This window comes from Camellia sinensis, chromosome 15 (genome assembly GCF_055761805.1).
Source record: "Camellia sinensis isolate YWXY chromosome 15, ASM5576180v1, whole genome shotgun sequence".
Classification (NCBI taxonomy): domain Eukaryota; kingdom Viridiplantae; phylum Streptophyta; class Magnoliopsida; order Ericales; family Theaceae; genus Camellia; species Camellia sinensis.
The window spans coordinates 40,094,713-40,100,942 of NC_138975.1; positions in this window are offsets into that span (position 1 = coordinate 40,094,713).

The following is a 6,230-nucleotide window of genomic DNA, read 5'->3' on the forward strand; positions in this document are numbered from 1 at the left end:
TCAATTTGGCAAATTCTCTAACAATTCTTCCAATTTCCAAGCAAACCATCAAGTTGAACTCAATTCCCTCACTCTCTCTCACTCTTGGTCAGTTATGTACTCAAAATGGCTGGTGCAATGCTATGAAATAAAGGCTCAATATGTTTGATATGAAGTGGGCCACTAGGCATAGCAAAGTGGTAAGTAGTCCATCTTATGTAGTTTAACTTATTTTAATCTAATTTAATCATACCAAAACACATTTCAAATAAATATGCCGTAAAATCACATAAATTATGATTAACACATATCACTAATCAATTTCAGGTTCGGTCGCTGATAAGGCCTTCAATTTGCAGTTTAAACATAAAACATGAACAGATAGTTTAACAGTCGGACAGATAGAAATGCACTTAAACAGATATAGAAAATCAATCGGTTCTAGATTTCAGTTAGTCAGTCAATTAACAAGTTTAGTCTTAGTTTAGCAGTAATTAGTGGTTAATCAGTAAACAATGGTGAGGGTTGTCACATTTCTCCTCCAGCTATTTCCCGCTTGCTCCAGCTATCCCAATTCAGATATTTTCGACCAAAGTTGATATTTTGCTATATATGAGAGCCTTATATCTCATATTCAAGGGTTAGAACATTGAAGCAATTTTGGAAGCCTCTCTCTCTAAAAAATTCCTCTCTCTTTAGAAATTTCAGAGCTAAATCTCTGTCTCTCTCTATAGTTCACTCTCTCTTGCCCTTTTGTGCATAGAAGTGCATAGAAGTAGAGAAATACTTCTAGTTTGCCTAGGCATCCTTCATCAAAGTTGCATATCATTGGGCTGAGGTCCCTTGGAACCTATTTTTGGGTTGTTGGAAGGTTGTTTGGCTCAGAAAAGAGGTTGTTTTGCTGCTGTACATCAAGAGGTATAACTCTCCTCTTTTGTATTTGTTTTGCGCACTTGCTTCACCATCCTTTTTCCATTGTTTTGGACTGTTTTTGGGGTGGTGTTGACCTACAAAAAGGTCTGATTTTCAGTCCTAAAAATGTTGGTTTCAGCCTTGTTTGGCTATGGGGTGTTTCCTCCCTTTTGCTCATTGGCTTATAAGGCCTTTTGAGATATCTTTCAAGCTTTTCAAACAACTTCTTTTGGCCTTAAAACCACTGAATTCTAGAGGAATTTCAGTGGTAGAAAACTTGTTTTGAGGCTCAAAATAGGAGGGGGTGGTCCCCTCTCCTTTTGTCTTGTTAGCATGTGTAGTTGGCCTATCGAATGAGCATGTATTTCTCCCTTCTTGAGGCTTAGTTTGAGCATGTTTTTGTGACTTTTTTTAACATGTTATAAATCTATTTTTAGTTGGTTTGATCATTGGTTGCATGCCTCATGCACTTGTAGTGTAAATCCTCTTTGCTAGCCTTGTATGCCTAATGAGCTAGCTTGTTATTCTAGCATATGTTGGCTTAGTCTCAGCCCATTTTTGGTGTTATTTTGAAATGCCATAACTCTAATTTTGGCTGGTTTGGCCAACTTTTGCATGCTTCATGTACTTGTAGTGCAATTGTGCTAAATTACCTAACATATGCTATTGTTTTGGCCTCTAAATCTAGCCATTCTTAGCTTATTTCAAGCATGTTTTAGAACTCCATTTGGGCTATTTTAGGACTGTTTTGGGCTGCCTTGGTCATATGACTCATGTTTTGTATAGCTATAGTGCAAATGCCTTGACTAGTCTTGAGTTTTGAGGCCCCTACCATGCTTGGCTTAAGGTATTTGCATGCTTTGGCATCATTTGACATGTTATTTCAGAGCATATAGTGTTGTCACACTTCCATGTTTTTCACTCTTCAAGTGCTCTTGAGAGTTGTACCTTATGCCTTGTATGTGAGCTATTGCATGAGCATCATTTTCTTGCCTTTCAAGCTATCATTTTTGTTCATTTAGGCCACTGTTTTGGCCTATTTAAGCTCTGTCCAGAGTTGGTTTAGTCCATTGAGCATTATATTGCATGCCTCTTGTATGATGCTCTTTACTTGCTTTGATGCTTTAGCCTCCAAACATGCCATGCATGTATTGCTTATATGATGGAACCTCATGAGTGCCACTCTAGCATTGATAGATAGCATGTTGTTTGCATGTGTGTTGCATTGCATTGTGTTTGGATCGGACGTTAATCCAAACACGAGGAACGAGGGGCGTTTCATACTCAAAGTGATGAAGCGTGCCTCATTCCTTAGGTCACCGACACCTTTGATCATGTATGATAAGGTGGAGGTTCATCGAGTCTTATGTGTTATTTGTGCATTCATCAACATTGTGTAAGCTTGACTCTTTCGCTGTCATGCATTGAGATGCGTGATTGATGGCTTGAGAGCTGAGCACTACACTCCTTTGAGCTTGAGACATGATAAGGATTGTGGTTGCACACACATTCCCTTGCAAATACACTGCCATGCCCCTGTTTGTGCTCTGTTGCAGCAAAATGAGAAATTGCAGGAAGTAGTGGCCGACCGACCACCAAGGCTGCCGATCGGCTATCAAAAGTGGCCGATGGCCACCATATTTGGCCGATCATTCCTCAGCATGTTCCTGAGATGGGTCAAAAGCAACCCGGAAGTTAGCACAATTTTCAGAAGACCAAAAGGGTGCAAACAGAGGCATCATGAGGCACGGTAGTGGATTTCCGACCGAGCATGCATATCCCCCTCGTTTCCCAAGGCCATTTGTTTAAATTGCTTAGCTAAACTAGTTCATTAGCTTAGTTATTTTGTAATTAATTAGTTAAGTGTTTAATTAATTAATTCGGTTTGTAATAATTAATTAGCTAAGTTAGTTAATTAGTTGATTTGTAATAATTAGTTTAATTAGCGTAGCTAGTTAGCTAAATTTATTTGGACCCTCCGTCGAGAGGGCAAATGTTGTAATAAGTGTGCGTATGTGTGATGTATGTCTTCTAACCCCATTTCTTTCTCCCTTTTACTTATCAGCTTTTGGTGGTTAGTTTTAGGACATATTTCAATTAGCATCCTTATGCTTTGCATGTTTGCATTCATTCATTTGTATTGCATGCACTGGGCTCGGCGCATCATTCAAACTGCATCGTATTTTAATACCTATTTGAATACATGTTTCAAGTGTTGCATTCATATGCCATTTTAGATCGCCGAGCCTATTTTAGTTGCATTTTGCATGTGTTGCATTAGGCATCTTAACATAGCTAGGATCATGCATGATTACTAACTAGCTTCTATTTTGGCTCGGAGTACACTATGAGTGTTTACGCTTTAGCATCCTTGCATGTGTGTAAGTGACTGCCATGATAGCATGCTTGCCATGATGCTTTGTGCTTATGTGTATAAACTGCATAAATGCCTGTGGGTGAAGGCTTGATTGCTTGGATTGGAACAACTCGATGATTGTGAGTTTTAAGCCCACTTGAAGTGGCAAAATCATGTTTTTCTAAGCCTACTTAAGAGTGGCAAATCCACGTCTTAGCCTACTTGCGAGTAGCACTTTCAAACCACTTTCAAAAACAAACATGAGTTATTTTGTTCCAATTCGCGTGATTGAGTCTATACTTGTATACCGTACGCATCGCATAGTAAGCTAGCTAATAAACCGGGATAAGAACACATGTGTTTTCAAAAATAACATATCATGTTAGTAGAGGCCGATCTTTTGATCCGGCGAGCGGGAGGTGCTCATTTCATGACCTTCCCCCTCGTACCCAAGTTCCTGAATTGAGGCAACTTTGGTGATGACGGACACGTGACCTTAGACACGAGTCAGGGTTTCCTAAATTTTCCAAAATAAAATATTTAGGTGGTGACTCTGAAATCTAGCAAAGCAATCCATGTTTGGCGCTTTTTGATTAAAATCGATTTTCCAAAACGATTTGCCGGATTTGGACTCTTTGATGATTTATCAGTCTTACATTGCACTTTGTGAGATTAGTTTCAGAACCGTGACAGGAGTCCAAACTGTAGTAGCTAGAACTACAATTCGCGCCCTCGCGCGCAGAGCGGAGTTTGGGGCGGTCTATAGTTTCTGGCGACTCCGCTGGGGATTTAGAGAACTTGACTCGAACATCATGATATGTTGTTTTGTTTACACTTATGTGTTTCTTTGCATTGTATTTGCATAGGTGCGCCTAAGTCACAGTGTTTGCCATCTGCTATTCCTGAACGGTTTGCCGGAGGCTTACTTTGAGAAGCGTGCCATAAGGCTGACCGGTTACGGGCTCTGCCACGATGGGAGCACAAACCTCGATTTTTACCGAGGCACCCTTTTCGACCATTTGACCTAATGCATATCGTAAGCCATAGAGGCCAGTCCAAACTAGGACAGGTTGTTTACCCGAATGTAGGTTGTTTGAAACCACTGCGTGCGTAGTGAAACCCTAACTCCTAACAAAATAGGACAGGAAAACCCTACCCCACCATAGGGGTGTTTTGGCTCTTACTTGCTTGCTATGTGCTGTTAGAGTGTGTCTCTACAGGTTGTATGTATCAGTTGCAAGTCTGAGTATCGACCTGAGGGTATTAGTTTATAGGCAGAATTTTGGGGCAGAATTCAGTAAAGAGTGCAGTCATTCAACTGTGCTCGTATCTATTCTAGTGAAACCAGGCTGAGATGCTGTCTGTTTTCTCTTTTGCAAGGTAGTCTTAGAACCATAGCTTCAGAAGGTTCTAATATCCCCCAAGTACTCTGGACTTGTTTTTCAGTACTGGATCGATGAACTTGGGAGATAATGTGACTATGTAATCGGGGGATGAACCACCTCCTGTTGGTGCTCAGTTTACTCCAGATGTGATGGATGGCATGCACTATTTTGAGCAATGTACAAACGCTGGTTACTGTACTTTCTGACTTGGGCATTGGGTCAGTTTTGTTGTGTTGTATTGAGTCAATCTTTTTGTACGGAGTCAATCGAGTCTGTCTTGTTGTATCAAGTCAGTCCTGTTGTGTTAGAGTCGGGTGATTTCGGGGGTGTTACCTCGAACATCACTTACTTGTTTTGTATTTGTCTTTTATACTCTTTCTTTTGAGTCTGTTTTTGCCTTGGAGCCAATTGTGCCAGGAGATTGGAATGAAACAGTAGTGATTTTTCACACTTTTGAGTTTGTTTCTACCTTGAAGCCAATTATGCCAGAAGATTGGAATGAAACGACAATGCTTTTCACCTACTTTTTTGTGCCTCGAAATCATTGCATTGACCTAAGTTTTTCAAAACTTTTCAAACACTGTGATGAAAACAAAGAGGGAGGAATTCCTCTGGATTTGAAAAAATTTGATCAACTGAGAGAAAGAGAGGCGTGCTAAGCCCTTAATGGATGAAATAATGTTTGTTAATGTGAGTACTAAGAAAGATCCTGGCTTGATCTAGATTGGTTCTACATTGTCTTCAGTGCGAGCGACTAGTCGCTTTCTTAAAAGATTTCAAAAAATATTTTGCGTGGTCCCGCGAAGACCTGTGTGGAATCGCTCTTGAGATTGTGCAGCATAGGATCACTCTCAGCCTCAAGACTCGACCCCTTTTAATTTTAAACCTTGAACTTGGATTCAGAATGTTCAACAGTCAACCACAATGAGAGGCTTGCATGGCCAGATCAGAAGCAACCCTTGGACTAGGGGCAAGAAGGTCAAATATGATCAAAAGAAAGCTTACAAAGCTGGATGAGAAACAGCCCTTGAACTAGGGGCAAAAAATGTCAGATGTGCTCAAAGAGTCAAAAATTGGGATATTTCTCAAGCTAACAAAGATTGGCAAGAATGCCAAATCCCAAAAAGGAGGAAAGAAGAAAGTATTGCTGAAGGACAATTGAGTTCCTATCCACAACACTGGGGGCAATTCAGACCCGGCTAGATGGATTCCTACATCATCATCGAACGACAGCCATTCTCCTGGATTCAGATGGCTTCGAGATCTCAAACTAATCAATATGGACAAAGTTACACTTTTACCCTTGAGATGCTCGCTGGGCTGAAAACCCGGAAGGGCGACCCAGGCAAAAGTTAGAGCAAAAAAAACAAAAAAGAAATGATGAAAAAGAAATGAAAAATTCTGAAAAGAAATGAACAAAGGAAAGAAGAAATGAAAAGAAAAGAAGAACATAGCTCGCAAGGCTGAAAACCCAGAAAGGGCGGCCTTGGCAAAAGTTAGAGCACAAAATGAGAGGTTAATACCCAAGTGTACCTTAACTCGGAACTACGTCAGGCTTGATTTCCATGTTTGGGATACGTAGGCAACTTCATTCTGAA